The following is a 12099-nucleotide window of genomic DNA, read 5'->3' on the forward strand; positions in this document are numbered from 1 at the left end:
TAGCTCCATACCTCCAGAGCTCCATACCTCCAGAGCTCCATACCTCCAGAGCTCCATAGCACCAGAGCTCCATGGCTTCAGAGCTCCATAGCACCATAGCTCCATACCTCCAGAGCTCCAGGGCTCCATAGCTCCATACCTCCAGAGCTCCATACCTCCAGAGCTCCATACCTCCAGAGCTCCAGAGCTCCAGAGCTCCATAGCACCAGAGCTCCATGGCTTCAGAGCTCCATAGCACCATAGCTCCATACCTCCAGAGCTCCAGGCCTCCATAGCTCCATACCTCCAGAGCTCCATACCTCCAGAGCTCCAGAGCTCCATAGCACCAGAGCTCCATGGCTTCAGAGCTCCATAGCACCATAGTTCCATACCTCCAGAGCTCCAGGGCTCCATAGCTCCATACCTCCAGAGCTCCATACCTCCAGAGCTCCAGAGCTCCATAGCACCAGAGCTCCATGGCTTCAGAGCTCCATAGCACCATAGCTCCATACCTCCAGAGCTCCAGGGCTCCAAAGCTCCATACCTCCAGAGCTCCATACCTCCAGAGCTCCATACCTCCAGAGCTCCATAGCTCCATAGCACCAGAGCTCCATAGCTCCATAGCACCAGAGCTCCATAGCACCAGAGCTCCATAGCACCAGAGCTCCATAGCTCCATAGCACCAGAGCTCCATAGCTCCATAGCACCAGAGCTCCATAGCTCCATAGCACCAGAGCTCCATACTTCCAGAGCTGCATAGCTCCATAGCTCCATAGCACCAGAGCTCCATAGCTCCATAGCACCAGAGCTCCATAGCTCCATAGCACCAGAGCTCCATACTTCCATAGCTCCATAGCTCCATACCTCCAGAGCTCCATAGCTCCATAGCTCCATACCTCCAGAGCTCCATAGCTCCAGAGCTCCATAGCTCCATAGCACCAGAGCTCCATAGCTCCATAGCACCAGAGCTCCATACTTCCATAGCTCCAGGGCTCCATAGCTCCAGGGCTCCATAGCTCCATACCTCCAGAGCTCCATAGCTCCATACTTCCAGAGCTCCATAGCTCCATAGCACCAGAGCTCCATAGCTCCATAGCACCAGAGCTCCATAGCTCCATAGCACCAGAGCTCCATAGCTCCATAGCACCAGAGCTCCATAGCTCCATAGCTCCAGGGCTCCATAGCTCCATAGCTCCAGGGCTCCATAGCTCCATAGCTCCAGGGCTCCATAGCTCCATAGCTCCATACCTCCAGAGCTCCATACCTCCAGAGCTCCATACCTCCATAGCACCAGAGCTCCATAGCTCCAGGGCTCCAGGGCTCCATAGCTCCATACCTCCAGAGCTCCATAGCTCCATACTTCCAGAGCTCCATAGCTCCATAGCTCCATACTTCCATAGGTCCATAGCTCCATACTTCCATAGCACCTGAGCTCCATACCTCCAGAGCTCCATAGCTCCAGCCTGGGTGGCTGGTGGCTCCATAGCTCCATACTTCCATAGCTCTAAGTCAGAGAGTTGGCGAAAATTGCACTAAGTGCGAAAGCCCATTCATTTACAACGGCGTGTCCGCCAGGCGGCGACATTTCCCCGTTACCGGTGGCTGCGCGGCGGGTGAGTGACAGAGCTTATCCGAGCGGCTGGAACTCTGCGCCGGCGTGGTCGAGCGTGAGGCCTCGGCCCTTTGGCTGCCTGGTACCTAAAACACTTCCATTGATCCAGCCACGGAGGGTGCTGGCTGGTGGCTCCATACCTCCATAGCTCCATAGCACCAGAGCTCCATAGCTCCATAGCACCAGAGCTCCATGGCTTCAGAGCTCCATAGCACCATAGCTCCATACCTCCAGAGCTCCAGGGCTCCATAGCTCCATACCTCCAGAGCTCCATACCTCCAGAGCTCCATACCTCCAGAGCTCCATAGCACCAGAGCTCCATGGCTTCAGAGCTCCATAGCACCATAGCTCCATACCTCCAGAGCTCCAGGGCTCCATAGCTCCATACCTCCAGAGCTCCATACCTCCAGAGCTCCATACCTCCAGAGCTCCATAGCACCAGAGCTCCATGGCTTCAGAGCTCCATAGCACCATAGCTCCATACCTCCAGAGCTCCAGGGCTCCATAGCTCCATACCTCCAGAGCTCCATACCTCCAGAGCTCCATACCTCCAGAGCTCCAGAGCTCCATAGCACCAGAGCTCCATGGCTTCAGAGCTCCATAGCACCATAGCTCCATACCTCCAGAGCTCCAGGGCTCCATAGCTCCATACCTCCAGAGCTCCATACCTCCAGAGCTCCAGAGCTCCATAGCACCAGAGCTCCGTGGCTTCAGAGCTCCATAGCACCATAGCTCCATACCTCCAGAGCTCCAGGGCTCCATAGCTCCATACCTCCAGAGCTCCATACCTCCAGAGCTCCATACCTCCAGAGCTCCATAGCTCCATAGCACCAGAGCTCCATAGCTCCATAGCACCAGAGCTCCATAGCACCAGAGCTCCATACCTCCAGAGCTCCAGAGCTCCATAGCACCAGAGCTCCATGGCTTCAGAGCTCCATAGCACCATAGCTCCATACCTCCAGAGCTCCAGGGCTCCATAGCTCCATACCTCCAGAGCTCCATACCTCCAGAGCTCCAGAGCTCACTAGCACCAGAGCTCCGTGGCTTCAGAGCTCCATAGCACCATAGCTCCATACCTCCAGAGCTCCAGGGCTCCATAGCTCCATACCTCCAGAGCTCCATACCTCCAGAGCTCCATACCTCCAGAGCTCCATAGCTCCATAGCACCAGAGCTCCATAGCTCCATAGCACCAGAGCTCCATAGCACCAGAGCTCCATAGCACCAGAGCTCCATAGCTCCATAGCACCAGAGCTCCATACTTCCATAGCTCCATAGCTCCATACCTCCAGAGCTCCATAGCTCCATAGCTCCATACCTCCAGAGCTCCATAGCTCCAGAGCTCCATAGCTCCATAGCACCAGAGCTCCATAGCTCCATAGCACCAGAGCTCCATACTTCCATAGCTCCAGGGCTCCATAGCTCCAGGGCTCCATAGCTCCATACCTCCAGAGCTCCATAGCTCCATACTTCCAGAGCTCCATAGCTCCATAGCACCAGAGCTCCATAGCTCCATAGCACCAGAGCTCCATAGCTCCATAGCACCAGAGCTCCATAGCTCCATAGCACCAGAGCTCCATAGCTCCATAGCTCCAGGGCTCCATAGCTCCATAGCTCCAGGGCTCCATAGCTCCATAGCTCCAGGGCTCCATAGCTCCATAGCTCCATACCTCCAGAGCTCCATACCTCCAGAGCTCCATACCTCCATAGCACCAGAGCTCCATAGCTCCAGGGCTCCAGGGCTCCATAGCTCCATACCTCCAGAGCTCCATAGCTCCATACTTCCAGAGCTCCATAGCTCCATAGCTCCATACTTCCATAGCTCCATAGCTCCATACTTCCATAGCACCTGAGCTCCATACCTCCAGAGCTCCATAGCTCCAGCCTGGGTGGCTGGTGGCTCCATAGCTCCATACTTCCATAGCTCTAAGTCAGAGAGTTGGCGAAAATTGCACTAAGTGCGAAAGCCCATTCATTTACAACGGCGTGTCCGCCAGGCGGCGACATTTCCCCGTTACCGGTGGCTGCGCGGCGGGTGAGTGACAGAGCTTATCCGAGCGGCTGGAACTCTGCGCCGGCGTGGTCGAGCGTGAGGCCTCGGCCCTTTGGCTGCCTGGTACCTAAAACACTTCCATTGATCCAGCCACGGAGGGTGCTGGCTGGTGGCTCCATACCTCCATAGCTCCATAGCACCAGAGCTCCATAGCTCCATAGCACCAGAGCTCCATGGCTTCAGAGCTCCATAGCACCATAGCTCCATACCTCCAGAGCTCCAGGGCTCCATAGCTCCATACCTCCAGAGCTCCATACCTCCAGAGCTCCATACCTCCAGAGCTCCATAGCACCAGAGCTCCATGGCTTCAGAGCTCCATAGCACCATAGCTCCATACCTCCAGAGCTCCAGGGCTCCATAGCTCCATACCTCCAGAGCTCCATACCTCCAGAGCTCCATACCTCCAGAGCTCCATAGCACCAGAGCTCCATGGCTTCAGAGCTCCATAGCACCATAGCTCCATACCTCCAGAGCTCCAGGGCTCCATAGCTCCATACCTCCAGAGCTCCATACCTCCAGAGCTCCATACCTCCAGAGCTCCAGAGCTCCATAGCACCAGAGCTCCATGGCTTCAGAGCTCCATAGCACCATAGCTCCATACCTCCAGAGCTCCAGGGCTCCATAGCTCCATACCTCCAGAGCTCCATACCTCCAGAGCTCCAGAGCTCCATAGCACCAGAGCTCCGTGGCTTCAGAGCTCCATAGCACCATAGCTCCATACCTCCAGAGCTCCAGGGCTCCATAGCTCCATACCTCCAGAGCTCCATACCTCCAGAGCTCCATACCTCCAGAGCTCCATAGCTCCATAGCACCAGAGCTCCATAGCTCCATAGCACCAGAGCTCCATAGCACCAGAGCTCCATACCTCCAGAGCTCCAGAGCTCCATAGCACCAGAGCTCCATGGCTTCAGAGCTCCATAGCACCATAGCTCCATACCTCCAGAGCTCCAGGGCTCCATAGCTCCATACCTCCAGAGCTCCATACCTCCAGAGCTCCAGAGCTCACTAGCACCAGAGCTCCGTGGCTTCAGAGCTCCATAGCACCATAGCTCCATACCTCCAGAGCTCCAGGGCTCCATAGCTCCATACCTCCAGAGCTCCATACCTCCAGAGCTCCATACCTCCAGAGCTCCATAGCTCCATAGCACCAGAGCTCCATAGCTCCATAGCACCAGAGCTCCATAGCACCAGAGCTCCATAGCACCAGAGCTCCATAGCTCCATAGCACCAGAGCTCCATAGCTCCATAGCACCAGAGCTCCATAGCTCCATAGCACCAGAGCTCCATACTTCCAGAGCTCCATAGCTCCATAGCTCCATAGCACCAGAGCTCCATAGCTCCATAGCACCAGAGCTCCATGGCTTCAGAGCTCCATAGCACCATAGCTCCATACCTCCAGAGCTCCAGGGCTCCATAGCCTCATACCTCCAGAGCTCCATACCTCCAGAGCTCCATACCTCCAGAGCTCCATAGCACCAGAGCTCCATAGCTCCATAGCACCAGAGCTCCATAGCACCAGAGCTCCATAGCACCAGAGCTCCATAGCTCCATAGCACCAGAGCTCCATAGCTCCATAGCACCAGAGCTCCATACTTCCAGAGCTCCATAGCTCCATAGCTCCATAGCACCAGAGCTCCATAGCTCCATAGCACCAGAGCTCCATAGCTCCATAGCACCAGAGCTCCATACTTCCATAGCTCCATAGCTCCATACCTCCAGAGCTCCATAGCTCCATAGCTCCATACCTCCAGAGCTCCATAGCTCCAGAGCTCCATAGCTCCATAGCTCCATAGCACCAGAGCTCCATAGCTCCATAGCACCAGAGCTCCATACTTCCATAGCTCCAGGGCTCCATAGCTCCAGGGCTCCATACCTCCAGAGCTCCATAGCTCCATACTTCCAGAGCTCCATAGCTCCATACTTCCATAGCTCCATACTTCCATACCTCCATAGCTCCATACTTCCATAGCACCAGAGCTCCATAGCTCCATAGCACCAGAGCTCCATACTTCCATAGCTCCAGGGCTCCATAGCTCCAGGGCTCCATAGCTCCATACCTCCAGAGCTCCATAGCTCCATACTTCCAGAGCTCCATAGCTCCATAGCACCAGAGCTCCATAGCTCCATAGCACCAGAGCTCCATAGCTCCATAGCACCAGAGCTCCATAGCTCCATAGCACCAGAGCTCCATAGCTCCATAGCTCCAGGGCTCCATAGCTCCATAGCTCCAGGGCTCCATAGCTCCATAGCTCCAGGGCTCCATAGCTCCATAGCTCCATACCTCCAGAGCTCCATACCTCCAGAGCTCCATACCTCCATAGCACCAGAGCTCCATAGCTCCAGGGCTCCAGGGCTCCATAGCTCCATACCTCCAGAGCTCCATAGTTCCATACTTCCAGAGCTCCATAGCTCCATAGCTCCATACTTCCATAGCTCCATAGCTCCATACTTCCATAGCACCTGAGCTCCATACCTCCAGAGCTCCATAGCTCCAGCCTGGGTGGCTGGTGGCTCCATAGCTCCATACTTCCATAGCTCTAAGTCAGAGAGTTGGCGAAAATTGCACTAAGTGCGAAAGCCCATTCATTTACAACGGCGTGTCCGCCAGGCGGCGACATTTCCCCGTTACCGGTGGCTGCGCGGCGGGTGAGTGACAGAGCTTATCCGAGCGGCTGGAACTCTGCGCCGGCGTGGTCGAGCGTGAGGCCTCGGACCTTTGGCTGCCTGGTACCTAAACACTTCCATTGATCCAGCCACGGAGGGTGCTGGCTGGTGGCTCCATACCTCCATAGCTCCATAGCACCAGAGCTCCATAGCTCCATAGCACCAGAGCTCCATGGCTTCAGAGCTCCATAGCTCCATACCTCCAGAGCTCCAGGGCTCCATAGCTCCATACCTCCAGAGCTCCATACCTCCAGAGCTCCATACCTCCAGAGCTCCATAGCACCAGAGCTCCATGGCTTCAGAGCTCCATAGCACCATAGCTCCATACCTCCAGAGCTCCAGGGCTCCATAGCTCCATACCTCCAGAGCTCCATACCTCCAGAGCTCCATAGCACCAGAGCTCCATGGCTTCAGAGCTCCATAGCACCATAGCTCCATACCTCCAGAGCTCCAGGGCTCCATAGCTCCATACCTCCAGAGCTCCATACCTCCAGAGCTCCAGAGCTCCATAGCACCAGAGCTCCATGGCTTCAGAGCTCCATAGCTCCATACCTCCAGAGCTCCAGGGCTCCATAGCTCCATACCTCCAGAGCTCCATACCTCCAGAGCTCCAGAGCTCCATAGCACCAGAGCTCCATGGCTTCAGAGCTCCATAGCACCATAGCTCCATACCTCCAGAGCTCCAGGGCTCCATAGCTCCATACCTCCAGAGCTCCATACCTCCAGAGCTCCATACCTCCAGAGCTCCATAGCTCCATAGCACCAGAGCTCCATAGCTCCATAGCACCAGAGCTCCATAGCACCAGAGCTCCATAGCACCAGAGCTCCATAGCTCCATAGCACCAGAGCTCCATAGCTCCATAGCACCAGAGCTCCATAGCTCCATAGCACCAGAGCTCCATACTTCCAGAGCTCCATAGCTCCATAGCTCCATAGCACCAGAGCTCCATAGCTCCATAGCACCAGAGCTCCATAGCTCCATAGCACCAGAGCTCCATACTTCCATAGCTCCATAGCTCCATACCTCCAGAGCTCCATAGCTCCATAGCTCCATACCTCCAGAGCTCCATAGCTCCAGAGCTCCATAGCTCCATAGCTCCATAGCACCAGAGCTCCATAGCTCCATAGCACCAGAGCTCCATACTTCCATAGCTCCAGGGCTCCATACCTCCAGAGCTCCATAGCTCCATACTTCCAGAGCTCCATAGCTCCATAGCTCCATACTTCCATAGCTCCATACTTCCATACCTCCATAGCTCCATACTTCCATAGCACCAGAGCTCCATACTTCCATAGCACCAGAGCTCCATACCTCCAGAGCTCCAGAGCTCCAGCCTGGGTGGCTGGTGGCTCCATAGCTCCATACTTCCATAGCTCTAAGTCAGAGAGTTGGCGAAAATTGCACTAAGTGCGAAAGCCCATTCATTTACAACGGCGTGTCCACAAGGCGGCGACATTTCCCCGTTACCGGTGGCTGCGCGGCGGGTGAGTGACAGAGCTTATCCGAGCGGCTGGAACTCTGCGCCGGCGTGGTCGAGCGTGAGGCCTCGGCCCTTTGGCTGCCTGGTACCTAAAACACTTCCATTGATCCAGCCACGGAGGGTGCTGGCTGGTGGCTCCATACCTCCATAGCTCCATAGCACCAGAGCTCCATAGCTCCATAGCACCAGAGCTCCATGGCTTCAGAGCTCCATAGCACCATAGCTCCATACCTCCAGAGCTCCAGGGCTCCATAGCTCCATACCTCCAGAGCTCCATACCTCCAGAGCTCCATACCTCCAGAGCTCCATAGCACCAGAGCTCCATGGCTTCAGAGCTCCATAGCACCATAGCTCCATACCTCCAGAGCTCCAGGGCTCCATAGCTCCATACCTCCAGAGCTCCATACCTCCAGAGCTCCATACCTCCAGAGCTCCATAGCACCAGAGCTCCATGGCTTCAGAGCTCCATAGCACCATAGCTCCATACCTCCAGAGCTCCAGGGCTCCATAGCTCCATACCTCCAGAGCTCCATACCTCCAGAGCTCCATACCTCCAGAGCTCCATAGCACCAGAGCTCCATGGCTTCAGAGCTCCATAGCACCATAGCTCCATACCTCCAGAGCTCCAGGGCTCCATAGCTCCATACCTCCAGAGCTCCATACCTCCAGAGCTCCATACCTCCAGAGCTCCAGAGCTCCATAGCACCAGAGCTCCATGGCTTCAGAGCTCCATAGCACCATAGCTCCATACCTCCAGAGCTCCAGGGCTCCATAGCTCCATACCTCCAGAGCTCCATACCTCCAGAGCTCCAGAGCTCCATAGCACCAGAGCTCCATGGCTTCAGAGCTCCATAGCACCATAGGTCCATACCTCCAGAGCTCCAGGGCTCCATAGCTCCATACCTCCAGAGCTCCATACCTCCAGAGCTCCAGAGCTCCATAGCACCAGAGCTCCATGGCTTCAGAGCTCCATAGCACCATAGCTCCATACCTCCAGAGCTCCAGGGCTCCAAAGCTCCATACCTCCAGAGCTCCATACCTCCAGAGCTCCATACCTCCAGAGCTCCATAGCTCCATAGCACCAGAGCTCCATAGCTCCATAGCACCAGAGCTCCATAGCACCAGAGCTCCATAGCACCAGAGCTCCATAGCTCCATAGCACCAGAGCTCCATAGCTCCATAGCACCAGAGCTCCATAGCTCCATAGCACCAGAGCTCCATACTTCCAGAGCTCCATAGCTCCATAGCTCCATAGCACCAGAGCTCCATAGCTCCATAGCACCAGAGCTCCATAGCTCCATAGCACCAGAGCTCCATACTTCCATAGCTCCATAGCTCCATACCTCCAGAGCTCCATAGCTCCATAGCTCCATACCTCCAGAGCTCCATAGCTCCAGAGCTCCATAGCTCCATAGCACCAGAGCTCCATAGCTCCATAGCACCAGAGCTCCATACTTCCATAGCTCCAGGGCTCCATAGCTCCAGGGCTCCAGGGCTCCATAGCTCCATACTTCCAGAGCTCCATAGCTCCATAGCACCAGAGCTCCATAGCTCCATAGCACCAGAGCTCCATAGCTCCATAGCACCAGAGCTCCATAGCTCCATAGCACCAGAGCTCCATAGCTCCATAGCTCCAGGGCTCCATAGCTCCATAGCTCCAGGGCTCCATAGCTCCATAGCTCCAGGGCTCCATAGCTCCATAGCTCCATAGCTCCATACCTCCAGAGCTCCATACCTCCAGAGCTCCATACCTCCATAGCACCAGAGCTCCATAGCTCCAGGGCTCCAGGGCTCCATAGCTCCATACCTCCAGAGCTCCATAGCTCCATACTTCCAGAGCTCCATAGCTCCATAGCTCCATACTTCCATAGCTCCATAGCTCCATACTTCCATAGCACCTGAGCTCCATACCTCCAGAGCTCCATAGCTCCAGCCTGGGTGGCTGGTGGCTCCATAGCTCCATACTTCCATAGCTCTAAGTCAGAGAGTTGGCGAAAATTGCACTAAGTGCGAAAGCCCATTCATTTACAACGGCGTGTCCGCCAGGCGGCGACATTTCCCCGTTACCGGTGGCTGCGCGGCGGGTGAGTGACAGAGCTTATCCGAGCGGCTGGAACTCTGCGCCGGCGTGGTCGAGCGTGAGGCCTCGGCCCTTTGGCTGCCTGGTACCTAAAACACTTCCATTGATCCAGCCACGGAGGGTGCTGGCTGGTGGCTCCATACCTCCATAGCTCCATAGCACCAGAGCTCCATAGCTCCATAGCACCAGAGCTCCATGGCTTCAGAGCTCCATAGCACCATAGCTCCATACCTCCAGAGCTCCAGGGCTCCATAGCTCCATACCTCCAGAGCTCCATACCTCCAGAGCTCCATACCTCCAGAGCTCCATAGCACCAGAGCTCCATGGCTTCAGAGCTCCATAGCACCATAGCTCCATACCTCCAGAGCTCCAGGGCTCCATAGCTCCATACCTCCAGAGCTCCATACCTCCAGAGCTCCATACCTCCAGAGCTCCATAGCACCAGAGCTCCATGGCTTCAGAGCTCCATAGCACCATAGCTCCATACCTCCAGAGCTCCAGGGCTCCATAGCTCCATACCTCCAGAGCTCCATACCTCCAGAGCTCCATACCTCCAGAGCTCCAGAGCTCCATAGCACCAGAGCTCCATGGCTTCAGAGCTCCATAGCACCATAGCTCCATACCTCCAGAGCTCCAGGGCTCCATAGCTCCATACCTCCAGAGCTCCATACCTCCAGAGCTCCAGAGCTCCATAGCACCAGAGCTCCGTGGCTTCAGAGCTCCATAGCACCATAGCTCCATACCTCCAGAGCTCCAGGGCTCCATAGCTCCATACCTCCAGAGCTCCATACCTCCAGAGCTCCATACCTCCAGAGCTCCATAGCTCCATAGCACCAGAGCTCCATAGCTCCATAGCACCAGAGCTCCATAGCACCAGAGCTCCATACCTCCAGAGCTCCAGAGCTCCATAGCACCAGAGCTCCATGGCTTCAGAGCTCCATAGCACCATAGCTCCATACCTCCAGAGCTCCAGGGCTCCATAGCTCCATACCTCCAGAGCTCCATACCTCCAGAGCTCCATAGCTCACTAGCACCAGAGCTCCGTGGCTTCAGAGCTCCATAGCACCATAGCTCCATACCTCCAGAGCTCCAGGGCTCCATAGCTCCATACCTCCAGAGCTCCATACCTCCAGAGCTCCATACCTCCAGAGCTCCATAGCTCCATAGCACCAGAGCTCCATAGCTCCATAGCACCAGAGCTCCATAGCACCAGAGCTCCATAGCACCAGAGCTCCATAGCTCCATAGCACCAGAGCTCCATACTTCCATAGCTCCATAGCTCCATACCTCCAGAGCTCCATAGCTCCATAGCTCCATACCTCCAGAGCTCCATAGCTCCAGAGCTCCATAGCTCCATAGCACCAGAGCTCCATAGCTCCATAGCACCAGAGCTCCATACTTCCATAGCTCCAGGGCTCCATAGCTCCAGGGCTCCATAGCTCCATACCTCCAGAGCTCCATAGCTCCATACTTCCAGAGCTCCATAGCTCCATAGCACCAGAGCTCCATAGCTCCATAGCACCAGAGCTCCATAGCTCCATAGCACCAGAGCTCCATAGCTCCATAGCACCAGAGCTCCATAGCTCCATAGCTCCAGGGCTCCATAGCTCCATAGCTCCAGGGCTCCATAGCTCCATAGCTCCAGGGCTCCATAGCTCCATAGCTCCATACCTCCAGAGCTCCATACCTCCAGAGCTCCATACCTCCATAGCACCAGAGCTCCATAGCTCCAGGGCTCCAGGGCTCCATAGCTCCATACCTCCAGAGCTCCATAGCTCCATACTTCCAGAGCTCCATAGCTCCATAGCTCCATACTTCCATAGCTCCATAGCTCCATACTTCCATAGCACCTGAGCTCCATACCTCCAGAGCTCCATAGCTCCAGCCTGGGTGGCTGGTGGCTCCATAGCTCCATACTTCCATAGCTCTAAGTCAGAGAGTTGGCGAAAATTGCACTAAGTGCGAAAGCCCATTCATTTACAACGGCGTGTCCGCCAGGCGGCGACATTTCCCCGTTACCGGTGGCTGCGCGGCGGGTGAGTGACAGAGCTTATCCGAGCGGCTGGAACTCTGCGCCGGCGTGGTCGAGCGTGAGGCCTCGGCCCTTTGGCTGCCTGGTACCTAAAACACTTCCATTGATCCAGCCACGGAGGGTGCTGGCTGGTGGCTCCATACCTCCATAGCTCCATAGCACCAGAGCTCCATAGCTCCATAGCACCAGAGCTCCATGGC

This window comes from Syngnathus leptorhynchus, unplaced genomic scaffold, assembly GCF_054491065.1.
Source record: "Syngnathus leptorhynchus isolate UIUO unplaced genomic scaffold, UIUO_Slep HiC_scaffold_27, whole genome shotgun sequence".
NCBI classification, from domain to species: domain Eukaryota; kingdom Metazoa; phylum Chordata; class Actinopteri; order Syngnathiformes; family Syngnathidae; genus Syngnathus; species Syngnathus leptorhynchus.